The 27,689-nt window shown below is 36.3% G+C and overlaps 1 long non-coding RNA gene across 1 annotated transcript in view; it reads left to right on the top strand.

The window, feature by feature from the left end:
• LOC309605165 overlaps positions 1–12,972 on the top strand; it is a 31,826-nt gene extending 18,854 nt beyond the window's left edge. The window contains exon 2 of the long non-coding RNA XR_014231265.1: positions 6,579–12,972. This is a non-coding gene — a long non-coding RNA (uncharacterized lncRNA). The remainder of the gene's footprint in view (positions 1–6,578) is intronic.
• The last annotated feature ends 14,717 nt before the right edge of the window (positions 12,973–27,689 follow it).

The following is a 27,689-nucleotide window of genomic DNA, read 5'->3' as shown; positions in this document are numbered from 1 at the left end:
ACATAAATATAAAAGTTCTATTAGTTCTTTTAAAATCTAAGGATGTTATATGTTCTTCTAACTTAATTGCTGTTTTATTGTTTATTTCTTTAAACATTTCATACATTTTATATCCTGTACTAGATAATTCAATATCTTAAGTTCTTAAGTGTCTAAATTGATGTTATATTTGTTTCTGCCAACTATTAGTGTCACCTTGTTTCTTTGGAATCCTCATAATTGATGAGTATTAACTCAAATTTGGCATTCTAGGAGCTAAATTTCTGAATGGTTTACTGTAGAAACAGTTTTCATTTGACTCACCCAAGAGCTGGGGGGGATAGTACCAATCCAGGACTGGTTTACCTTCTTATTGGACAAAGGATTAATGTGGGAGTCCCTATTCTCCACCCATGGTGAGAGAGCTAGAACTTATTTTTCCATTTAGGCATAAACAGTGGCATTTATCTACAGGTCAATTCCTGATTTTGCATTTGCTTATTAGTTTCTGTTGATGTTGTTGTTGGTGGTTGGTTTCTGTTTTCTTTTGTTGCATTTGTATATTTTCCTTACTTGTTTGAGAGTACACATTTTTATTTTAGAAGTTTGTTTATTATAATTTATTTAGGCTCTGCTTTTATTGTTATAGGAAGATCTATCAGAGTTTCTGATCTGTGTATATTAATGGAAACGTCTGTATCTCCCTACACTTGTAGAAAATGGCCAGCTTCCATAATCTCTTCATTTTATAACCTTACTAAATATTATTTGGTAAATTTTTATTTTACATAATAATTTCTATCTATATTTTTAAATTTACCTTTGGTGAAGCATTAATCCAAGATAACTGAAGGCAATAAACCCTTAGGCATAAAACCACCAATTTCTCCTTATTATAGTCTGTATAACTACTATGAGACAAAGATTGACTAAAGTGACCTACTTGTGTTTAGTAACTTGAGTTGACACTAGCCAACTTACTATGCTCAAATTCTACCATTTGTACAATACCTGTTAGTAACACTTGAGCTTGAATTAGCTAATGAAAAGCAGTAGAATATGTTATGATTAGAGAGAGTATTGTATATTCTAATAAACCAGACCAAGGTGAAAATTCTTTCTGACATTTACTAGGTATATTATACTGAGCTTCAGTTTTTCCCATTTGTAAAATGAAGGTAATATAAGATCTATCTTGTAAGATTAATGTCAAGATCATGCATTTAAACACGTAAAACACCCAGCAAGATACTTGAAATATAGTAAAAATTTTTAGTAGACCTTAGCCATGTGTTTATTATCTCTGATTATCAGGCAGTTCAGGAATGGGAAACAGTGTAGGTCAGTCTTGAAGGAAATGGGGTTTGGAAAGTTAAGTTCAAAAATCTTCAAGGAAGACTGGTCACCTGTTAGAGAGTCAGGCAACATTTATGAAGGCACCAGCCATCAAAAGGAGAGGCTAAGGGTGTGAGTGGTGCAGAGAGATTAATTCCACAGTTTCTCCGGGGCTAGTCTAGGAAAACAAATAGCTTAAGGTCTAAGGTTCCTTGGGAAGTATGTTCATACAAAAACAGTACTCTGATGACTTTCTTCAAGTGATAGAGGTTAGATTCACATCTGAACAAGCACCTGGTTGATATTGCCTTATACTCATTTCTGCCCTTCCAGTCTTTGAAACATAACCCTGAGGAGGAGTTACTGTAAATTCCTATTTTAAGATGTAAAGGTAGGTGGCCATAGCCACAGGGGGAAATGGGGACAAAAAAAGAAAGCTGAAGGGCACAGAAGTACCTTGGAGTGTGTGTGTGTGTGTGTGTGTGTGTGTGTGTGTGTGTGTGTGTGTGTGTAAAGCTTTGGGGATACTTCTAGATATGATTAACTACAAAGAAAAGCATATCAGTGATTGTAACTAGAGCCAGAATAGTGGCTATTTCTAGGGGAGATGGAGTAGAAAAGATTATAGGACAAGGGAATTGAGTTGTTTTGGTAGTGTTGTTTCTTACCTTTTGTGGAGTTACACTTACGACCATTTGTTAAACAGTATATAAGTGTTTTATTCACATTTCTGTATTATCTTGTGTTTCTAAATTTTGAAAATGAAAAGAATTAAAATGTCAAAATTTAAAAATGTTTAATAGCACTTGTTATTTTGTAAAAGTATATTACACATAAAGCTAGTTTTTAGTTATTCTCATGTGATTATCATCCTTAGAATGATTTATGAGGTTCTGCTCTCCAGCTGGTTTATCCTTGATAACTGGTATACTTCCATGCTGTTTCCCATACGTTTAGATGCTGGAAGCAATGCCTGACGTTTACCCATTAGCCAACTGAAAAGATAATATTCACAATCTTTCTTATACCAATCAATAAAGTAATCAACGTGAAAGATTTGTTATTATAAATCCAAAAAATCCTTATTATTGAGTCACGTCTGTCCTACGCCCTCTGCCAACTTGCACTGAAGCCCTGCAGTGGGAAGGCTCAGGCGTCTGCTCCAAGGGGAGCCTGGCCTAACCAGGAATCTGGGAATGATCTATCAACAGAGACAGGAAGCAGCTAGATTCCCGAAGTGCAGCTTTTTTACTAAACGGGTTCAGAGTGTGTCACCTCAAAAAATCATGCCACTCTGGCATAGGGATTATTTTGAACTGAAGGCAATTGAGAAGAAATAGAGTCAAACTCTCTGCCCTCCCCCTATTTGCCTAAATACAGGACATAAATTTGTAAAGGTGTCCCGCCTATCCTCTCTACCAGGAAGGACAGAAGTTTATCACTGGAGACAACTATAGACCCTTATCAACCCAGAGATGGCAGCAGAGAAATCTACCAAAAAAACCTTACAAAGTAGGCCTTATCTTCTATGAGTTCCCCTATAAATTTACCTTTCCACAGTTTGCCACCGAAAAGCCTAAACCCTCCTTCCTTTGTCTTGTCACTCCTCTACAAAATTATTATCTTTGTCAAGGTGCTATATAAGTTCCAAGTTTTAATCATCCCTTTACCTATCACTGAGTAAGCCCCTGTGTATGCATGATGCACATGTTAATAAACTTCTGTTTGTTCTTCTCTTCTTAATCTGTCTTTTGTCAGTCTGATTTACAGGGCCCTAGTTAGAGAATCTAAGAGGTTACAGGGAAAAGTTTATTTTTCCTCCCTTACACTACCTACTCCTAACAGATGTCCTTTCAATTCCCATTTTGCTCTAGTTTCTGGAGTTGGTTTATCTTTTTGGTTTACTAAAAAGGTAGGAACCTATGGCTGGGACCCCCTCTTGCCCCCTCTTATCCCTCATTGCCCCTCATGTGGAGTGTTTCTCCTGGTTTTTATTCCTTGGCTCTGCTCTTGGACTCAGTCCTTCCCTCTCTCAGTCTCTCCACTCTTGCTTTTTGAAAGAATTTGCTCCCCAAATTAACAGCCTACTTTTCCCCTCTCTTCTGAATTATGCATTCCATCAGTACACAGGCTGTAATAGTTTCCATCTCAAAAACAAAAAAATCTTCCCTTGACTCCTAGTAAACCCTACAACCCCATCCTGTCTCATTTCTCTCCCTACTTCACATCAAAAATCTTTGAATGATTTGTCCATGTTTATTCCCATGACTTCCTTAAAATACTGCCGCCCGTTTATCCATTCTAATCAAAATTTCTTCCCACCACGGTATTGAAACTGTTTTTGTCAAGGTCACTAAAGACACCCATCTCATCAAATCCAATGATCCACTCTCTCTCTTCCGCTTTCTCAATTTCTATACGGCATTTGACATGGGACCATTTGTCCTTAAAGAACTCTCTTCATTTGACTTTGGGAACACCTCACTTCCCTGGGTCTTCTCCAAATGGCTCTCCATTCCTTTCCATTTTTCTTTGCTGCCTCCCCTTCTCTCCCTGACGCCTAAGAGCTGGACTGCTCCAGATCAGTCCCTAGTCTACTGCTCTTTATATGCTTTTTCTCTTTCCCTCGGCAGCCTGACTTCATAAACCATCGCTATGGAGATGTATCCCAGAATGACATTTCTAGCCCTAAACTCCCTCATGAATTCAGACTTGGAAATTTAATTACCTCCTTGACATCTCCATTTGGTTGTCAAATTAGGCATATCAAACCAGTCTTACAGAAACAAAACTTTCGTTTCTCCCTCCTAAACTTGTTCTTTGCTCTACTGCTTCCAAATCAAGAAACACTTCCCTCATCCTTCCAATGACTCAGGCCAAAAACTTCCTCTTATTCGCTGAATATAATCCATCAGCAAGTGCTGTCGGCTCTCTCTGCAGAGTGAGTTATGTCTCCAACTGCTTAGCAGCTCTACAGCTGGGTCTTAGGCCAGGCTGCTCTGTTATTACCTGGTCTCTCCTCCAGCGGCTGCTGTCTCGCCTGGTTCTCTCTGGCCTATCTGACCCTGCTAGTGATTCCCTACAGATCTTTCTACACAGAGCAGACGCAACTATTTTTAGAAATGAATATCATGTATGTTTCTTTCCTTCATAAAATCCTTCAATGGCTTCCCCTTATACTTTAAATGCAAATTCCTCACCGGGGCCTAGAAGACATTATATGGCCTGTCCCTCACCTATATCTCCTAGTTTTTCCTTTCTTCATTATGTTCTAGCAACACTAACCTTCTGGATTTTTCTTGGATACGCCAAATCTCTGCCCATTTTGCAGCTTTTACACTTCTGTTGTGCTCTCTGTCTGGTATATTCAACCCTAATCGTTGCATGGCTACACTCTTCTCTGTAGAGGATTCTTTTCCAGGCTTTCCTCTAGAGTTTTTCCTTGACCTTATTTAACATACAGCTTCCCCTCCACTCCTGATGCTCTGCTTCTCTTTTCCAGTAACCTGGCTTTTACTAACTTTGTACATACTTACCTTGCTTTGTACATTCTTAGTACATGATCAGTATGTATCATTATCTCAGATTATGTTATAATCTATTTTTTAATAGACTACTGTCTTCTTTAAAACATAAACTCCAAGAGTATTGTGTAACATGCAATAAAAATGATACAATTTCTTCTCAAAAGACATTACAGGCTCCTGATAACTCCACAGTGATCATTTAGATCTCTAAGTTATATTAGACCCAGAGATCTCTTGCTCCAGGGAGAATAGTTTCATTCCCCTTAGTGCTATTCAGATAGATATTGGCCAAGATATTAACCTCTGACTACATCCTTGGACAAGAAAATGGAGTGAAATCAGCTGGGTCTTAACTCTACCCAGGACAAATGTTTTCCAACCCAATGAAAGGTTTATTTATAGGTGCACTGAAACATCTTTCTTCCCTCTATACTCCTTGGAAAATACTGAAACAAGGTTGGTTTGAAAAGTTGGTGAACTGTTTTAATAAGTCATCTTCAGGTTTGGATTTGAAGGTAAATTCATCAAGAGTAAACGTCAGACCGTGTTCCCTGAAGCTACTGGAAACCAGACTCCAGTGCTAACCACTGATAAACAAATGGTTTAAACCAAATAGCTCAGAGGTTAAATTTTGCCTTGAAAAATATGCCTCAATATTCTAGGTGACTCAAAAAATATAAACATTTTTCTCACTTACTAAACCAAACATTTGGCCCACTAATTAAAAAAACAAAAACAAACAAAAAAACTAAAACCAATTTAAACTAAACTCCTATCTACCTTCCTTTGAATGAAATAGTGATTTTTTTTAAAGTGTAAGTATCCTCAAAAAAATTATAGAAGTTCAGAGGCTACACATAGTACTAGAAAGCAAGTAATATATTTGTGAGGTAAAAATCTTTACCACTTTTGGTGCTCAAACCACACTCTATTAAAACTCATAATTTTCAAATAGAATATATGAACAGGTTTCTCTGTTGAAGTTTGCATAGTGTTAGCCCTGGATTAAATATTAAGGAATCAGGAAGGAAGTAGAATGAAGAGAATCTAAAAGCCAAAGGCAGCCCACTCTCATAATATGTTGCTGGAAATCGCATTGTATTGAGTTTTATTTTGGGGTAAATGAGGAACTCCCTCTCACATTGATCACCATTTACCTCATTTTAAATAGGAGAATTTCACATGGACTCTCTTGTGATCTTTTTCTAATAAGAAAGATTTCTGGAGGAAATCTTTGAGGTACACAGTGAGTCTTCTTAAAAGGTAAAAAAGAAACATTTTTAAAAGTTTATTTTTTCTCTACAAAAACTCTGAAACAAATCTATTTCATACTTTTTTGTCCTGTAACACACATCCAGTAACTAAAATACATTTCTGAAATTTGAACAGTTATTTAGGAAATACTGCAAGTATTCACCCAATGTGAAAGTAGGGTGTATTACTGTGCACAAGTATTCCCAGACATTATTATGTTCCTGACACATCAAACACTTAATAATGTTTTATTGAATAAATGAATAAACCCTGTGACACATAAACTCATCAAGAAATAAAGCATATGTTTCTTTCCAAAAAAAAAGCAGAAATAAATCAGTAGTTAGGCCATTTTTATTTCTAGTTATACCATAAATGTATGTCAAAGTTTTGATCAAACTATGTATATTCTTTAAAACTTAAATATCCCTTTTAGAAAAATTTGTACATTCATATAATTATGACTTTAACGTTTTTTTCTAGAATGTCTTTCATGGCATATATAGAAGACGCAAAGATTAAAGGTACAATTCCACCTTCAAGGAGTTCATATCTGGAGAGAGAAAATAACAGGTAAACATAGAATTATAATATAGTGTAGTGGGCACTACATGAGAAGCACGAAAAGATTTCTATGACAGTACATCAGTAAGACGTCTTACCCATCCTGGGGAATCATGGCAGACTTCTAAGATAAAGTGGGGGTCTAAGTCAAAATTTGAAGGACAAATAGTAGTGGCAAGGAAAAGAATGAGTGAGAGAGGAAAAGATATTCCTAGGAGAGGCACAAATACAGGAGTAAGATAAATCACAGGGTAGGGAAATGAAAATAGTTCTACAGTGGTTGAAATATTAGTTGGAAATAGAGAAATGGCAAACTCAAAAGCCTTCCATGCTCAAATGGAAAATTTAGACATATGAAGGGCGCGGTATAAAAGAATGGGAAATAATGAGAACTATGGCAGCTGGAGATTGCAAGCCAGGCTAAAAGCATTTATAGTCAAATGAATAGACAAGGAACTGCATAAACAAAGTATCTGCAGGTTGGAGATAAAGTCCGTGGATCAGCAGTGTGTGATTCCATGTTAATGATTTGATTTTAAAAGGCTTTGCATACAATGGTAAATCATTTTAACTTTATCTTCAGACAACGGGAAAACACTGAATAATTTTAAGTAGGGCAGTGACATAATATTTATAATACAAAATAATGGCAAAACTACACTCTAGGCTATGGAGGGGATGGTAGGTTACTTGAGTATGTACATCTAAAGGTCCATGTCCACAGTTCTCATCAAAGTAACCAAAAAATACATATAAAAAAGAAAAACTCTGACCTTCATTCTGAAGATTAGAAAAAGGAGAATCTTGATCCTAGAAAATTTAAACATTTGCTTGCAACGTAATAAATATTGAACTGCAGTGGAAGAGTTGGCTGGTTATTGACTGTCCACTCGGAAAGGAAGACTTTGTCTCAGAATTAAATGTTAAACAGGAATGTTTAACAGGAATGTTGTCAGGAGAGACTGTGGGAGATGAAAAAGGAAAATTTTTACATTCAGTAATTGTAATTGATTCAATGAACAATAATTTGGATTTTGATTAGAACTGAACACATGACATAAGCATAACTTGAAAAATGCTTGCAAAACTCAGAAAAAAAAAATAGGAGCAAAGATAATGAGAGGCTATATAGTGTATATTTGTTTTTGGATATTTTATATAAAATTAGAATTTCAAAAGAAACAAGCACAGCAGATAAAGAATGAGAAATTCTAAAATAAAAAAAACAAAAACAAAAAAAACTTTCCTAATCCAAAGATTTGAGTTTTCATAATAAAGTGGATTACTAAAACCCAGATTTAAAAAAAATAGAAGTGTTAGAGGTTTTATGTGAAATTTTTAATAGTGGCAACATCTTTAAGAATTTAAATAGAAAAAAACTACGCTTATAAATGTAAAAAATTCATCTGATATCACTCTTCTCTGCAACATGTTATTTCAGAAACAATGGAGTAATGATACCCATAGGTCTTTGGGTAGAAAGAAGATGACACAAAAATTCTACATGAATTGAGTGCATAAATTTGGGCAGAGAAAAGAATTTTAAGTTGTAATAATTCTGAGAAAGTATTCTACTCAATTCTGGAACTTTCTAAATCAAAACTACTCAAAGAACTACTTTTGTTGACTAAGAGATGGATTAAAATAAACTCAATAATGGGGAGGTTGTGCTATTATAGTATTCATAGTGAGCAATGGTACCAGAAAACAGTAAATGATTGCTGTTAATACAGCTACAATAATGAAATTTGTGTCAAACAAAAGTTTTAAAATAAAATATATATTATAAAGAAATAATAAGAAAGATCTAAAATAAGAGGTGGTAGTAACCAAAATTGAAAAGGTGTGGAAGGGAAGTTGGATGTATTACTGAATTCTTACTTCAAATAAACAGAAGTCAATATATTTTTTACAAATATAATTTTACAAATTGAAACCAGTAAGTTTGAAAATATTTTTAAAATCTTAAAACCAACTTTTAATAGAATTTTAAAAACAATGCACTAAATAACTTTGAAAATGTCAAAGGAAAGTAAAAAGCAAAGGAAACACTGTTATAAATGACATGAATATTAAAAGGAGAAAAAAAGAGAAGACATCAGCAAAACCTAAAAAGCAAGGTATCACGCAAGTAACAAAAACAAAAACATAATTTAATTAAAAACTCTTCAAATAGAGGCAAGGCCCACTTGGGAGAAAAGACAAAAACAAAATAACAAAAAAAAGCCCCACAAACTTGTGTGCTATTTACAAGAGATACAAAATAAATAAAAACAAAACCTCAAGTCCACCCAAAAAAGAAAGGAAAATAGGTAATATTAATGGCATCCATAATCAAATTCAAAGAAATAAAGTTGTTTAAAAAAGTTATTTTTTATTGAACACTAATATACTTTGAAGATATAGTAGGCTATAGTGGCCATTATCTTTTATGTTCTCAACAAGAGCTAACTTATAAAAAGCAAAAGTAAAGAGAAATAAAAGGATTTAGCTAAATTGTAATTATAATGGAGGGTGTACATTATTCTCATTCTTTGTCACATCAAGTAGGAAAGTAATAAAAGGGGTGGTTTGGGCTTCCCTGGTGGCGCAGTGGTTAAGAATCCATCTACCAATGTAGGGGACACGGGTTTGAGCCATGGTCTGGGAAGATCCCACATGCCGCAGAGCAACTAAGCCCGTGCGCCACAACTACTGAGCCTGCGCTCTAGAGCCTGCGAGCCACACTACTGAACCCCGTTCACCTAGAGCCCGTGCTCCACAACAAGAGAAGCCACCGTGATGAGAAGCCTGTGCACTGCAAGGAAGAGTAACCCCGCTTGCCACAACTAGAGAAAGCCCGCACACAGCAACGAAGACCCAGCACAGCCAAAAATAAAATAAATTAAAAAAAATTTTTTAAAAAGGTGGTTTGAAATATACTCTTAGATATGCTTATTTGGATAATGGGATGTTGATTTATGAAGAATTTTACTTAGCATTCTTATTTCAACTTTGTGCAGCTCACAGAGGAGCTCAAAACTGAGAGCAGAATAAAACAACTATGCAATCATGTTTGCAGTGTTATACTGAAACATGGTGGTTTAACTTTGCTCTCACAGTACCCATGATTTGTTAGTAATCACGTCACATATCACTCTCTAATAATTTCATATATCAAGTTCCTAAAATATGACCTTTTCATTTATTTCTTTTCTTTCTGTTTTTATTATTTTATTTTTGTATTAAAGGTTGAATAATGTAAGTTATGGGTACTATACATTATATTTTGCTTACATGATCTTAGGAGTATGGTAAGTGATAGCTACCAATGAAAGGAGAAAAACAGCCATAAGATAGAGTACTTAATTAGATGAAAAGTATCTATTAAAATTGTGTTTTATTTGACTGTTGAGGGAATTATGTCCATTTAATAAGATTTGGTAATAATTTAACAAAAATTAGCATTGATATGGGAATTGTGGAATGCAGTTTTTCCCCATTGAAATGAATACTATTGACCTGAGATACTTAACCTATTACAGGGCTTTCATGAATTTAATATGTTTGAAAGGCAGAGAAGAAAATATGTGTGCCTACAGTAGACATCCATATTTTCCCAAACATTCATAGAGCATTTACAAAATGCTTGCACTTAATTTTAAAAAATCATTATATTCCCCAAAATAAATAATATTATCTTCTCTGAGCACAATAAATTCAAACTAGAAAGAAACATTGAAAAACAAGCCAAAGCAAACTTAGACCTTAGAAAATACTGTCCTTGTATCTTTGGATCATAATGAAAAACAATTCTAGAAATACATACCAGTGAGGAAACAATATTTTAAGTGCCTATCAAAACATCTAGAATGCAGACATAGAAATGTTAAGATAAATCTTCATATTTCTAGATACTTTTATTCTTACCTAAAAAAAGGTGAAAATAATGAAACTAACCATTTGGATAAAGACATAGGAAAGAACCTCAAATGAGTCGGAAATAACAGAAGGAAATTTCCTCACTTTGGCAAGAAATAATAAAGAATGGCAGAAAGGTTAAATATTTGGGAAAATATAGAAAACATTCTATCCTTATTTTAATATAATGTTACATTCCTAAAGAAGATTATTGACAGATTAAATATAAAAACACCACAATATTCTGTGAGGTATATAAATATGTAGAAGCAAAATACATGACAACAAGGTTACAGTGTGTGGGAGACAATTGTAACTAAGATTTTTACACTGTGACATAGTATAATAGTTGAAGGTAGATGTTGCTATGGTAAAGGTGCATAAGGTATTCTATTGAGCAATCACTAAAAATAATAATATATTTTTAGCATATAGCTAAAAATGCTAAAAGGGGTAAATACTAAATCCTCACTGATTCAAAAAGGGGCACAAAAGGAAGAGGATCAAGAAACTGATTGGACAAATAAAAATGAATACCAAGATGGTAAGATTAAACTCAATCACATCAATAATTAAAAGAAAATAGACTAAATATGCCAATTAAAGGACAAAATTCATCCGACTGGATACCAAAGCAAGATCCAACTAAATGCTGTTTACAAGATACACACTTTAAATATAAGTGCAGACAGTTTGAAAACACAAGGGTGAGAAAAATGTATAATATATTTTATATAAATATTAATCATAAGAAAGTTCTTATAACTATGGTAGAGTCAGGAAGAGTAAATTTCAAGATGAAGGGCAATACCAAAGATAAAGAGAGACATGGTCAAGAAGATACAACAATCATATGTACATATGAAGCAAACATAACTCTTTAGATATAAAAACAAATGAAAAGAATTAAAGGGAAAATTAGAAAAATACACAATTATATTAGATGATTCTAACACTATTTGGTTAAAATAGTAGAAAAATAAGTAAAGATATAGAAGATTTGAAAAAAAATATTCATCAACCAAATTGTTCATTCAACCCAACTGGCATTACAGAAACAAAGAAACAAAATCAAAAAACTTCAAAATGCACACTTCTTGCAAGTGTGCATGCAGTGTTCACCGAGACAGACCAGGCACCAGGTCATAACACACACACCAATAAATTTTAAAAGATTGAAATCATTGAATATGTTCTCTAACCACAACATTATTAAAGGTAAAACCAAAAAGATATCTTTTAAAATCCTTAAATCCTTGAAAATTAAGCAGCCTATTGTTGAAACAATCAAGAGGTCAAAAATAAATATTTTTTGAACTGAATTATAATGAAAAGCCAGCATGTCAAAATTTGTGAGATGCAGCTAAAACAAGGAAATGTACAAGAAAATGTACAGTTTTAAGTGCCTATGTGATATTATTCATACCAACTAGAGTGGCAGCTGAATTCAATAAGACTGACAATATCAAAGGTTACTGAGCAATTGGATACCTTGCATAATGCTGATGAGGGTGGCACATGTCTGGAAAGTTGTTTGACAGTTTCTTATAAAATTAACTCTACTCCTCAGCGTCCACTTCTGGATATTTATTCAAGAAAGTCCTCAAAAGGACTTTCCTAAGAATATTCATACCCGTCTATTCATAATGACTAAAAACTGATAGCAATCTAAATGTCCATCAAAAAGAGAATAGGTAAAAAATTTGTGGAATCATCACATAATGTAATACTACTTGACAATAACTAAGAAATGCTATAACCTGGTTGAATCTAAAAAACATTGTGTAAAGTGATATAAACCGGACAGAAAAGAGTATATACAATATGATTCCACCATACGTAAAACTAGCCTATAGTGATAGAAATAAGAAAGTCATTGCCTCTGGATATGTGGGTTGAGGGTGAAAGGTAAGAAAATTGCCTAGACAGGGGCAAAATGAAACTTACTGGGATGATGGAAATGTTCTATATCTTGTTTTGGGTGGTGGTTACACAGGTGTATATAGCTGTCAAATCTCGTCAAACTAAATCCTAAGACCTAGGTATTTTATTGTATATAAATTATAACCCAATAAGATTTAAAAAATATATTAATGGAGATTTTCTATATCAGTCATTGTCAAACTTTTTCTGAAAAAAGGCCATTTACTAAATATTTTAGGCTTTGATGGCAGTACTGTCTATGTTACTCAACTCTGCCATTATTGCAAGAAAGTGGCCATCAACAAAGGTAAACAATGGGCATTGCTCTGCACCATTAAACTGTATTTACATGTTAACTAAAATTACTCTGGTGATCTTTTTGCAATATATATAAGTATCAAATCATTGTGCTTTACACCTGAAAGTAATATATTGTTATATGTCAATTATACCTCAATAATATTCTTTTAATTTAAAAATTTTTTAAAAACCACACCTATATTTACAAAAGCAGGTGGCAGGTTGGTTTTATAGGCCAGAGTTCCCACCTTTGTTCTGTATTCTTACTTATTTTCTCTAATTGATCAGTTAATTATTAAAAGAGGTATTAAGGAGAGGTATTAGTGAACTTGTCAAATTCTTCTGGCTGTTCTGTCAAATTTTACTTTATGTATTTTGAGGTTTTTTTTTTTTATTACATGCATACATTCTATGTACTTGTATACATACTGGTGAATTGACACTCCAAATTTTATTGTTGTTGTTAGTGTGTTTTTTATCTGTAGAACAGTAAATTATTGGCCTTAAGGTCTAAAACTAGTTAAGCCCTGTTTCTAAAAGTAAAACACTACATTTTTAAAGTAAAATATATCTGATATATATTTTTCAATTTTTTTAATTTTAACTTTTCTGTGCCCTTGTATTTTTAGAATTCCTTATAAGCAGCATATAGCTGGATTTATCTTGAACAAGTTTGAAAAAAATCTCTTTTAATTGGAAAGTTTAATCTATCTATCATATTATTTTGGTTTCTTTATGTCCCTCATTTTATGTTTATTACTTTCATTTCTGACTTTGTGTGCATTTATTGAACATTTATAATCCATTTTGCCACTGTACTGTTTTATAAACTACACACTAGTTCCATTCTTTGAGTAGTTTCTAAATACATGCGTATTTTACAAAAAATCAAATTTTAGTCATTGCCTCTGCAAAATAGGTTAATATAACATTAACTTTAATTCCATTACACCATCTTAGCATTTTTCAATATTTTAATGCTACTATGTTTTATCTCCCAAATTAGACATGATTGTTATTATTTTGTAAGCCAATTTATTATTTTTCTTATATCTCAAAATCTCCTTTAAAATTATTTCCTTCTACCTGAAGCATTTCTTTCAGAAATTATTTATATGAAAGTCATTTGAGTCAATTCTATCAGTTTTTGTTTTAATAAAAATGTCTTTATTTTACTCTCTTTCTTCAGTAATAGTTTAGTTGAGTCTCCCTCAGAACCTTGAAATCATTATTTTACTGCCTTTTTCCTTCCACCTTTGCTGTTGAAAAGTCTTCTCCAAGTCCGTCATTTCTTCATAGGCAATTTGTTGTTTGTTTGTTTTTTATTCTAAGAGTCTATGATATCACCTCTTTAACTTTCATTTTTTTTAATCCTTCTTAGGATTCATTGGTCTTCCCAAAGCTGAGGGTTTTTTTTTTTTCCTTCCTTCTTTTCTAGACAGTCTTTCTCTTAGCAAATATTGCTTTTCTTCCATTCTTTCTTGATCTTTAACCAACTATTTGTTAATGCTTTTCATTCCTTCGTTCATCTCCTTACCTTATAGTCAGACTTCATATTTTGCTTTCTGTACAAAATTCTGATAATTTCCCTAGATTTATTTTTCAGTTCACCAACTCTGAAATATTGTCTAATCTGCTATTTGAAATATCCGCTGATTTTACAAAATTTCAATGAAATAAAATTTTTCATTACTATAATTTCCTCCATGGTTATTTTTAAATCTTTCTATAATTTATTTGTGTTTTAAATTCCCTGTTAAACTATTTAAACTATTTTGATTTTGATTACAACTATTCCAGTATATGAGGCTCTTGGAGGTAAAAGTGTGCTGTTTATTATTTTGGCTGTCACTCATGGTGGCTAGTTTCCCTCTGTTTTGAGATCTGACATTGCAGGGGGGTTCTTCCTCTGACCTTTTGTCCTATGTGAGTTATAATTCAACTTCTGCCTTACTACCAGTGAGAGCTCAGCCTGCCTGGTCCTCCTTATTACTCACTCGAGAAATAAGTACCTAAAGAAAATCAAGCTTTATTTTTTTTTTCCCCAGAGACAACAAATTATAATCCTGTAGTGCTGAAAGAATATTTCTCTCTTGACCATGTTTTTAAAATTTTAAATTTATTTTGCCTCTGGAACGAATACCTTGTCACATTATTCATGTGTGCTGTGTTTGGCCTTTTCCTACCCCTCCAGAAGGCACCTGCATGAAAATGTTGGCATTACTGCTCTTTGCTACTGAGTAGGAATGACACTAGCTCTAATTAGATTGCCTTTATTATAGAAACGGGCAACCCTGAATGGCTACTTGTGCGTGTTTTTTAAGCAACGGTTTCTCCTACAGAATGACCTGCCTCATTATCTTATCTAATCGTATCTGGGCTTCTCAGTTCCCATTTCCTCAAGTCACCATCACCTCTTCCTTGGGTTAGAGCTGATCTCTTGACTCCCCTCAGACACTCCTCAAATCTGTTCTTCTTACAACCACTTCAAAAACCAGTTCTTAAAAATACATTTTTTAATTTGAGATGACCATTAAAACGAAGAAGAAACTGAAGGCTTTACCAGGCACTTGTTTAGTCATACAGTAGTCTGTCTAAAGAAAAGGTCCCGGGCGGAAAGAAAGAAAATTAAAATGAGGGTGAAAAAACATAATGAGGAAGAAGAAAAAGGGTAAAGGGTTGCAAGATGGAGGAGAGAGAAAAGATAAAAGGAGAACTGAGAGCTGTTTGGAGAAAACACTATCCATTTTCATCAACTATTCTTTTTTTTTTTTTACTTTTCCATTATGGTTTATTACAAGATATTGAATATAGTTCCCTGTGCTCTACAGTAGGACCTTGCTTATCTATTTTATCTAGTTTGCATCTGCTAGCCATATTTGGCATCAACTCTTCTTTTAGTTAGAACCCACAAACTGAGCATAGGAATGGTGTGGAAATCACAGGGTGGGAGAAAAGGAAAAACGAATGCCTCGCTTGCTCTAAGCAAGCGCAGGTGTGATAAATCACATGCAGCCTGGCAGTATATCCCATTAGACCTTGCCTGGGCACAGGCTTTTGGGGCTTGGACAGGGTCCAGCGGCAACCCACGAGCACCACAAACCTCCCAGGCTGTGCTGTTTGCTTGAGCGTAAAGCTGTTTGCGAGAGAACAGGAGGGTGTTTGAAACAGCTGAGTTGTTTGGGGGCTGAACTGGCTTCTACTCAGGAAATCTGGGGAGAAAGAAGGTGAGAAAGAGTAGGAGGAAGAAATATACATGTATTGCCTGAAGAGAGAAACAGGACTGAGGCCCTGCCATGATCTGATCCCTCTAAGTAAAACCCTATTTGCAAAACATGCATGGTTTTCAGAATTTACTAAGCTAAAGAAGTGTAGAGCATAGGGTCACATCTACCTGCCATTCTCTGCTGTCTAGACTAGGAGAGGGCAGATGAGGGACTCAGGAATAAGAACAGAGATATGGGGGCAAGGGAGGAGAAATAAGAAAGACTTGATTCTTCTGTATCTCCAAGTTGCTCCTTCTAACTCTGAGTGGTACAACAATGACATTTGTTGCACCTCCTCCAATGCAGTACATATTTGTCAAACTGAGCATTAATTCCAAATATTACCTGAGGGCAAATCAAGAGCATCATCAACATATTCCCTGAAAAAAGGTTTGTGGGGGAGGGGAGGGAGTCTCATCCAACATTCGTGCATTCTTTCTTTTTCTTAAGCATCTAATGGATGTAAATCCTGCCTCATGGAAACGAGAGGCACAGATTCTGAAGCTTCACTGCTTGGGTTCCGTATCCTGGCCCTGCCTTCGCTAGTTCTGCTATCTTGGATGGGTTACTTAACCTCTCCTTACCACAGTTTCTGCATATGTAAAATGTAAGAATTCATTTTGTTAGTAAATATAAGTTCTTGGAACAATTCCTGGCACATAGTAAGCACCGTGAAGTGTTTGCTATAATACTCATGCCTCCCAACTCCCAATGTCAAGTCAAACCTGGTTCCAAGGACTCATTCACCAAAATCCTTAAGATATCTAATACCAATCACTTTGGTAGCTCCTTCTTCTTTCCATGGTGGCACAAAGACTCGGGGATTATGCGGTCCAGGTGAGGATGAGCAAGGAGTCATATGGCTGTTAATCCATGCTCATCCCAGTCGTCACTCTTCTGCCACACGACGCCCTGGTCAAGCAGGTCAGGGCTCCTCAAGGTCATTGAGTACACAGAGATGCTGGTCGTAATCAAGTTCATTATGTGGATCCTTACCGCAGCTCTCAAGGACATGATGCTCAGTGCCCAGCCTCCACAACTCCAGAGAACCGTCCACAAGCTGAGGCCCTGGCACCTCCAGGTGGTGTGCAAGGGAGGACAGGTGTTTGCCATTTTATGTCCTATAGCCTGTCCTTCCCAGTGAGCAGGGTACCACCTCTGACAAGTCCTTTCTTCCTCTAATAGCACAAGTTTACATCCCTTTCCTCTTGGGGAACATCCATCCCAATCCTCTTCATAAGTCTAGGATTAAAGCAATAAGGTTCTGTTAACAACCCCATGGGTCTGTGGGAAGCACAGACCTCAGCAACACAAAGTTACCCTCTTAAGATATTTTTGCCTATGCCATTAGTCCATGGCAGAAAAAAATACACTACTTATCAATCTTAAATCACTAAAAGCGGGGAAATTACATATTATGTTACTCCTGCTAATGTAGTAAAAGGTAAACAGAAACACCTTTGAAGTATTAATGCCAAAAATATAGTTCGTGTGTTTGGGGATGAATAGGATACAGAGATGACAGGAACACAACTCCTTCCCTTACAGAATGTAGCTTCTAGTTTGGATGTCACAATCTTTAAACTCAGCAGGCATGCCTTAGAATAATGGCATGCAAATACAGAACAATTCTGGCAAGCCACTGTGAGCCATGTTGCTTTTATAACTCATAACTTCTACTCATCCCCTGTTCTGCTTTACTCCCTAAACTGACCCTTGTGATCAGATCTGTGGGCAACAAGATAGCCTCATACTTGAGTGGTTTCTTCTCCTATTGGTATTTGTCCCCAAAGTCCCTATTAATAGAAACTGAAGCTCTGAGAACAAAGCTCCGGGAAGGAATAGACAGGTGTCTACATTTTCATAGGAAATTCACTAAGCTGTAGCCAAGGGAGTTATTCAAAAACCCAGCTTAGGGCACCGCAGTCAGAGCTAGGAACACCAGTGTATCCCAAGAAGACTTTTATTTATGTTTGAATACAATCTCCATCTCTAAAAGAACTGCCTGACTTGCTTGCAGGCTGCTGTGAACATTTCGGTGGGAAAGTCTGCTTCGAATTCAGGGTAGCGACACACAGCTACTTGCACCTCCCCTCCTGACACCTACCCAGGAGCCACTGAGAGAGGATTCCTGAAAAAGAGGGCCGGCCAAAACCTTTTAGCTTTGTTGCTATGGTAAAATGGCCTTTCCTCTCTGCGGCAGATATGGGAAAGGAAATACAAGGAAGTTTAAGAAGATGTAGTTTAAATAGCATTGGATTGATTCCAAATGGCTTCATTTTTGCATAAGAGAGTCCTAAATCAGATCTAAAGCATAATCACTGCTAGAGTTGTAGGCTTTCCTTCTAGCTATCAGATTCTGCTAATTATACTCCAAAATGTGAGAGAGATTTGCTTTGTTTCTTGAATCAAAGCACCAGTCTTTCCTAAAATCAGTGCCAACCATTTTCAAATTCCTCATGTGAATCAAGGAATTTTCTCTACAGAGGCAATATAGTAGAGTGGTTATGAAAATGGCCTTTGGGTCAGAACAAAAGCTGAGTGAATAAAAATTCTCTGCTGACCTTGAGTAAATTACTTGCTTCTCACTGCTTCACAGGTTTGGATCAGAAGTGTGTTCTAAAGGCTAAATGCTATAATGAATAAAAAGTGTTTGGTACAGAGCCTGGTGCATAATGAAGGGTTAATAAGATAATGATCATTATCTCTATGCTGTTGGCTCACATCTAGTAAGTGTATTTTCCATTCTGAATTGCTAGACTCATTCCCACTCAGGAAAATAAAGTCATGAAGATTTTATTTATTTATGCGTTATTTAGTCAGCCACATGGCTAACATTTGGATCACAGACTTTGCAAATATAATTAAAGCCATGGATCCCCTTCTCCCAAAAGAAGAAATACAGTACCAAGATACACCAATGTTCATAGCAGCATTATTCACAATAGCAAAAAGGTGGAAACAAGCCAACTGTCCACCGATGGATAAATGGATAAACAAAAAGTAGTATATACATACAATGGAAAGAAAATACATTCCTTTAAAAGGAATGAAATTCTGACACATACTACAGCATAGATGAACCCTGAAGACATTATGCTAAGTGAAATAAGCCAGACACCAAAAGACAGATATATGATTCCACTTATTTGAAGTACCAAGAGTAGCCAAATTAATAGAGACTGAAGGGGAAGGGTGGTTGCCAGGGTCTGGGAGAAGGGGAGAATTTGGAGTTATTGTTTAATGGGCAGAGAGTTTCAACATAGGATGATGAAAATCTTCTGGAGAGAGATGGTGGTCATGCTTGCACAACAATGTGAATGTACTAATTGCCACTGAATTGTACACTTAAAGATGGTTAAAAAGGTAAATTTCATGTTATGTGTATTTTTCCACAATTAAAAAATAGTACCAGGGGACACTGGTTTAGTAAGTCTAGAGGAAGACAAATATTCTTAAAGCAGCTTTATTGAGTTATTATTTACGTACATACTGTAAAATTCACTCACTTTAAGAGAGCAATTAGTTATGTTAGTAAATTTATACAGGTTTGCAACCATTACCATAATCCAATTTTAGAATATTTTCATCACCTGAAAATCTTACTTTTTCATCACCTGAAAGTCTTACTTTGTGTATTGTAGTTGTGCCTTTTCTACAAATTTCATAAAAATTAAATCACACAATATATACTATTTGTGCCTGGTTTCCTTCATTTAGTATGTTTCTGAGATTCATCCATATTGTTGCATGTATCAGAATTTCATTTTTTTTGCTACCTAGTAGTATTCCATTGTGTGGATAATTGTTTATCCACTCACCAGTTGTTGGACACTGGGGTTGTTTCTGGGTTTCGGCTATCATGAATAATGCTGCTGTGAACATTCATGAACAATTCTTCACGTGAACATAAGATTTTATGTCTCTTGTGTATATATCTAGAGTACAATTGCTAGGTTATAAGGTAAGTGTACATTTAACTGTTCAAGAAACTGTCAAATTATTTTCCAAATTATGTGTACTATAGTTTACATTCCCACCAACCATATATGCAAGTTCTTGCTTTTGATGTTGTTTTGTTTTGTTGTTTTCATTCCATTTCAGATTCCATTGGCATCTGATGAGCATCTGTGTATGTGGGCAGAAAGAGTATATTGAAACCAGTTGATTATGTATTTAGTTGTTACCTAAAATTTTGTGGTCTATGTGTAACCACTGATAAAGAAATTCTTATTGCTCTCACTGTCCTTTTTTTCAAAAGATAACAGAAATTTTGTATTCAATCCTACAAGTTTTTTCTTACCTTGCTCTTTTAACCTTTCTCTTATCCCAGATCCTGGGGGTCTGTAAGTCTGTGTTACACCAGCTCATAAGGAAGTGTTTAATAGCTAATGTGCTACTTTTTCAGGATTATCTCGATATTTAGGAATCATTGTAGATGGGGGAAGAATATGTCTAGTTTCAAATTCTGACTCCACCACTAACCATCTCTGTGTCTTAGGGGACATTATTTAACCTCTCTATGTGACATATTTTTTCAACTTAAAGTGGAGATAATAATAGTTTTACCTCATAGAGTTGTCATGAGAATTGAAAAAGAAAACACATGTAAAATACTCAGAACAGTGTCTCATATATTATACATACTTCATTAGAGGCAGTATCCAGAGATATTGTGGGTTTGGTTCCAGAACATTGCAATAAAGCGAGTCACATGGACTTTTTTTGTTTGTTTCCCAGTGCATATAAAAGTTATTATACAGTATATTGTAGTCTATTAAGTGTGCAATAGCATTATGTCTCAAAAATGTATATACCTTAACTAAAAATACTTTATTGCTGAAAAATGCTAACCATCATCTGAGCCTTTAGGGAGTCATAAACTTTTTGCTGGTGGAGGGCCCTGTCTCCATGCTGATGGCTGCTGACTGATCAGGGTGGTGGGCGCTGAAGGCTGGGGTCACTGTGGCAATTTCTTAAAATAAGACAACAATAAAATTTGCTGCATCAGTTGACTCTTCCTTTTACAAATGATTTCCCTGTAGTCTTTCAAAATTGGAGTCAATCCCTTCAAAGCCTGCCCCTGCTTCATCAACTAAGTTTATGTAATGTTCTAAATCCTTTATTGTCATTTCAACAGTCTTCACAATATCTTCACGGAGAGTAGATTCCATCTCAAGAAACCCCTTTCTTTGCTCATCCATAAGAAGCAACTCCTCATCCGTGAAAATTTCATCATGAGATTGCAGCAGTTAAGTCACACCTTCAGGCTCCACTTCTAATTCTAGTTCTCTTGCTGTTTCCACCACATCTGCAATTACTTCCTCTACTGAAGTCTTGAACCCCTCAAAGTTATCCATAAGGGTTGGAATCAACTTCTTCCAAACTCCTGTTAAAGTTGACATTTTTGACCTCTTCCCATGAATCATGAATGTTCTTAATGGCATCTAGAACAATGAAGATCAGAATGCAAGATTTCTTTGGTTCTCTAATGTCTTTGTTCCTTCACCCTAGAGGCACTCGTAACATGATCCTTTATCCTTCTCTGCTACTCCTGTTGCTCTAGCTGCAATACAGACACACACATGCACACACACACATGCACACACACATGCACACACACACATGCACACACACACATGCACACAGTATGGGATTGTAAGATCTAGTACCTGTTCATTGGAAGGATGCAGGTGGGATAAAAATTCAATGGAAAAAGAGAAATGTTCTAATGATGCAGATTAATAAATGAGGATATTAGGTAAGGATAATTTTGAGCTTAATTTCACAGGATAAGTAAAGATTTAGAGTATATGCAGGTTTATATAAAATGATGGGACAAAGCTGTGGATGACTATTCTTCTTCCCACTCCCTCCTCAGGTGGTCACTATAGTCAATCTAGGCTCCAAAGACAGCAGAGAAAATCACCACCTTGTTATGGAACAATTCTTTGTAGCCTTACTCTCAGTAGAACTCACAGGAATTCAGGGATTTAAAAAATTCAAAAGTCCAACCATCTCCCTTTACTAATGAAAAAAACTGAGGTCTAGTGAAGATAAATGATAATTTTGAAAAGACTGATTTTAGCAGAACTAGGACTAGAATGCTGAAAAACACTCTTTCTACTGAACCGTGCTAGGTCAGCCAACCTTAGCCTCTTTAAACCAGAAGGAATGGTCATGAGAAAGGAAATAAGCAGCTGAGATTTTCTTTCCTATATCAATCTGATGCTGGTATTGCATCAGCTCATGAGCTCTCTAAGGGTAAAGGCCATACTTTCATTTAGGGGACATGAGAGCTTGCCTGAGTGCAATGTTGGCTCTCTTTTTTAAGATCTGTATGTTAGATGTTTCTCTATCCAACTTTTCATATATATTTCTTCATCTGTTTCCTCCTTTCCTCCCTTCCTTCCTTCCTTCGTCAAACTATCAAGTTAAACTATATGCACTGGAACCCAGTTCTGATATTGCACCCCGATAGGACTGTGGCACCCCCTTCATGCACACACTGCAGACATCAGCCAGCCTTAACTTCTGACCTCCCTTCATTCCACCCTCCTTTTAGGAGCACCTGCAAAAAGCCTCGTCCCCCCTCACCATCCCATCCTATTGTCCCCAGCCTCTAGCTCCTGAAAATCCCTGTGGTGGGAGGTTCATGACTAAGTCAACAGCAATAAGAGCAGCAGCTTCTCTGAGGCCCAGCCCGATTCTAGTTCTTCTGGGCTTTGTACCAGAGTATTTCTTGGTTAATGGCTTCTATGAGAACCCAGTGTGACTGAGCAACAGGGAAGGATGAGAGACTTAAGTCTTGACATGAAACTTTCCTCCAAGATAGACATTACATGGAGATATTAAAAATACAAGGATACATAGCCTGAAAATACAAATGTATTATCCAAACACTAAAGCAGAGTAATTGACAGGGTGAATGCCAAGGGGTGTTTAGACTTCTGGTGGCTCTACAACTATATTCCAGATCTATCGTTCTCTTACATTATCATCCATTTGGGAGTGCAAATCCTTCTAGTCCAAATCTGGGTGCATAACACTACACAAAAGATATAAATACAGAAGAAGGGACTACATATAGTTAGCATTTATGAAGCACTTAAAATTTGCCAGACACTCTTCTAAATCTTTTACCTAGAGTACCTCATGTATCCTTCATAACAGTCCAAGATAAGGCAGTTTTGTTATCTCTATTTTACAGATGATGAATCTGAAGTTAGGTAGTAAGTGGTACAGTGAAGCATGAGCCCAGGATGCCTGGTTCTTGAGCCGGTGCTCTTATAACCATAATATCATTGGTGCACATAATATACCTTAAATGCTATTCGTGGTACTTGAATTTCTATAACCAGTGCAACTCTTGCCTCTGCTTTCTGTCTTCTTCATTATTTTTGTTATTCTATCTCTGACATATTTCCTCTTTCATTTTTTTCCCCTTCTGTGTCTTATCACTACTGTGATATCAGTAGACATACTTTAATCTTGGGCTTATAGGCAACTGACCCTTGCCTGGGTGCAATGTTGGCTCTCTTTTTTGAGATCTGTATGTTAGATGTTTCTCTATCCAACATTTCGTATATATTTCTTCATCTGTTTCCTCCTTTCCTCCCTTCCTTCCTTCCTTCATCAAACTGTCAAGTTAAACTATATGCAAAACTGATCTAGATCAGTGGTTCATATGGGGTCAATTTTTGCCACTGCTTACCCCACCCCCAGAAAGAACACTTGGAAATATCTGAAAACCTTTTTAGTTGTAACAAATAGATAGGTCAGAGAGAGTGTTCTACTGGCATGTAGTAGGTAGAGACCAGGGGGGCTGCTAAACATTCTACAGTTAACTCGAGAGCCAACCAAAACCAAAGAATTACCGGTCCAAAATGTCAGTAGTACCGTTGTTGAGAAAGCCATGACAAGATGGAGAATAAACAAAGATGTCACGAACAGTTCATTGTCTAGAGGAAGGAAAGATAGACAACAAAAATATGACAATAGTACATATGGTTAATTGCTGCAATTAAAATATGTTCAAGTTAGGAGGTACAGAGGAAATAAGTGTGAGAATAAAGGAGATTGCCTAAGAAAGCTTCACAGGGCATATAATAATACAACTGGGTCCTAAAAGTTCAATAGAATTTTCCCGTGGTGACAGAAGGAAGAACTCCGGCAATAGAAAGAATGAGGGATAAGCACAGTCATTTGGGGGAAACTCTCAATAATTTGGGTCGCTGGAGAATATATTACAAAGACTTTAAGTTCCACATTACAAGTTTGCCCTTTATTTTATAGACAGCAGAGAATCATCCCAGGGCTTAAACAGATATGCAGAATCAGATGTGCTCTGCGGATATTACAGTTCACAATGTAGACTCTGGCTTCTGTGAAGAAGAGACAGAATGCCATACTAGAGAGGAAGATATAACTAGAGCCTGGGAACACAATATTGAGGACATCAACCGTGACAGTGGGATCTGGGGTGGAGAAAGTGAGTGAAAATAAGAGAAGCTTAATAGACAGACCCAACAATGCTTAATAACTAACATGTAGATATTGAGAAAAAGTAATTGAGAAAGCTCCCTAGGTTCTGGCTTAGGCAGTTATGCAGAAACCATGCAATGCAATATAAAGGGAGAAGCTGGGGTTTATGGGGTAGTGGGTGGAAAGCATCTTTGAATTTTTAAATTGAGTGCATTAAGTTTGTGGAAACTGTGAGTCACAGAAACTGAGGCATTCAGGAAGCTGTTGGTTAAGCCTGGGGTGCAAAGGAGAGGTGGACGTTGCATAGGCAGGTGGAGAATAGGGGGAGATGGAACTGGGACATAGGGAGGTCCCTGAAGGGGACAGTCAGCACTTCACTACTCAGTGTTGAGGGAAGGAAAGCAAAGCAAGCTCAGACCTAAGTGACCTTGGTAGCTATGGCTTTCCATTCTGATGGTGACGCCCCAATAGCAGGAGTTTTCAGAAAGTAACAGATGCTGAGTCAGGCTGGGAGATAGCATTAAGGTTCTGATTATGCGTGAAGAGTCAAGTGGCAAGAACTAGACCCATGACTCAGGCCTAGACAAGCAGGTTGTTTTGAGTAAGAACTCTGGGCTCAGCAGGAACTGAACAGAAGGACAACAGACCAAGATAGAAGAGCAGGCTGGGCTAAAAAGTTAAGGTTGACTGTGTACACAGATAGTGGGGCTCCAGCAATAAAACCAGCCCTAGAACCACCAGCTGGTAGGTTGGCGAGTATTCCTTGCTCTGTGGATAATGGACTCAGATAGTGGGCAGAGCTGAATCTCTAAGAAGACAGCTTTGGGGCAAACAGCTAACGGGTCTGGGAAGGCAGGGCTAGCACATATCACCCAGCCAAACCACGCGGAATCTGAGGTTCCACCTGCATCAGAAGAGCGCTTTTCAGAAAGAGTTCCCTTCCATTATGTCTCATGCTTGTTATTTAGACTTCGTAACTTAGTGTCACTGGTACCTCCGTGTCTTTTATTATTTTTTTTTTTTTCACACACACACACTGTATTTTATTTTTACAAGAGATAAATAGACTGACACCAAGCATTGTACATGGATTACCACAACAAAAGCAACAATGATTGCAATTACCAAACATGAAACACACTCATACTATGTCATAATATTGACATTCAGTCCAGTAATCCTCCACTGTAGCAGCTCCTTTACTTTGCAGTGAAAATTGATTTGTATATTCTTTGCCTCTGAGTCCTTGTGGGATTTTTTTTTTTTTTTAATTCAGACAGAAAGTCACAAAAATTATACTCATCCTCATCAGTTCACTCAGTCCCATGTAATTAATTTTTTTTTTCATCTTGATCTTTTGTTAGCACTTTTATGAGTTCATCAGTTTTTCATTAGAGTTCTGAAAATGCTTATTCATTCAGTTCAGCAGTACAGTCAGTTACCAGAAACCTGTACTTGTCAGAGTCTTTTCCATGAATTTCTTGAAGATGAAACCCTTTTATAGGAACATATTTGCAAAAGCATCAGAGTACACCCAGAACTGTCTGTAAATGACAAAAGACTTAAAAATGACCACAGTTAAAGATTTGATCCTCCGTGTCTTTTGATCTGCCTTGTGAAACTGCATAACTCCTAAAGGGTACCAGCTCAAGATTCATCTTGAATGAATCTATCTCTGACAACCCTGGGAAAATTCAATCACTCTGTTCGGGGGGGACCCCAAATATAATTTTCCCATGACCTTATTATAAATATGTTCTCCTGAATTGCAATTATTAATTTACATGGCATGCTGCATTTTTCTTGATATTCCTGGTGCCTTGGGAGTAGTGAGAAATCAATACATATTAGTTGGTTAAAACTAACAATAATGATGTTCTCTTAATCTGTGTGTTGATTTGTGTGTCCTTGCCATTGAGTTTATTTCTTAATCACTGGTCTGTCCCTTTTTCTTAAATTTGTTAGTCATAGACATACACATACACACACACAAATTTGTGTTTATTTAACAATGAAAAACATTCCATCTCTATGCAGCTGGTACTTTCCTGTTTTTATAAGCTGTCTCATAACCATCATCCTAATATTATTTGACTGGTGCATTTGGGGGATAAAAAATGTTTAAGCTGAAATTCTCAAATTATATTTGGCAGAATATGACATGTTTTCCCTCTCTCAGCACCAAACTATACAGAAAAATACCTGATCAAATTTCTAAAATAATGTAAGTGTTTTTAAAATGATGTAGAAGTGGTCTCGGCTTGAGCCTGAGCTGTACCCACCACTGGGACTCAGGTATGTTTGGATTTGACTGGCAAATTACTGGGACAGGCAGGGCTCTGGCATCTCACTGAATGTGAGAAAGGAGCCTACAGGAGGAAGGATAGGTGTGAAATGTCCAGAGGACTGAGTTCCCTGAACCAGAATTAGCGGCTCCTAGTTGAGCCCTATAGGAGACAAGGTGAAGGTATAAGATAATCAAGCTGTTTGCACAATGTCATGGTCTCCTGCAGGCTCTAGAGCATGAGTTCTGCATCAATCCTCTGGTGATGCAGTCTAGGAGAGGAGCTTCTACTGAAATTTGTGCAAAATCCAACATAGGCTTGCTGAAGTAAGAGCTCTACTCTGGCATCAAGAGGCCATACAGATTTTCTGGCACGGATAGAGATGCTCCGTGGTGGGCACTGTTGGAGGGGCAAGAGTGTGGCCTTCTGCACTGGCTTACCAGGAAGCAGACACTGAAGAGGGTACTGAGGCAGGAGAGGAAGAATCTCACTGATACCATGTGGCCATTGTAGCCCAAGAGATTGTTTGTAAGCACAGGTGACAACCCTCCAAGTCACTCCTGGAAATGACTGGATTAGATTTTGAAGGCTTTTGGAGATTTTGTGGGAGCAGGTGGGAGATGGCATTTATGAAGCTATTACTATTGAATCTTTACTAATTATAATCACAGCTGCAAAAGCCTGTAGAAATATACATTAAATTTTTTGATGTAGCTGCATTTAGATTCTAATCTATCAATAGATACATAAGTGATAGGTTAGTTTTCTCCCTCACTTAAACAATTTGTTCACTTATATTTTTATTTTTTCCACTTACAGTTTTATTTTTTCACTTATGTTTTTTTTTTCTTCCCTAGATGTTTTTAAATGGG

The sequence above is a fragment of the Balaenoptera borealis genome, assembly GCF_965194805.1.
Source record: "Balaenoptera borealis genome assembly, chromosome: 11".
NCBI lineage: Eukaryota > Metazoa > Chordata > Mammalia > Artiodactyla > Balaenopteridae > Balaenoptera > Balaenoptera borealis.
This window is presented reverse-complemented; position numbering and strand designations above follow the sequence as displayed.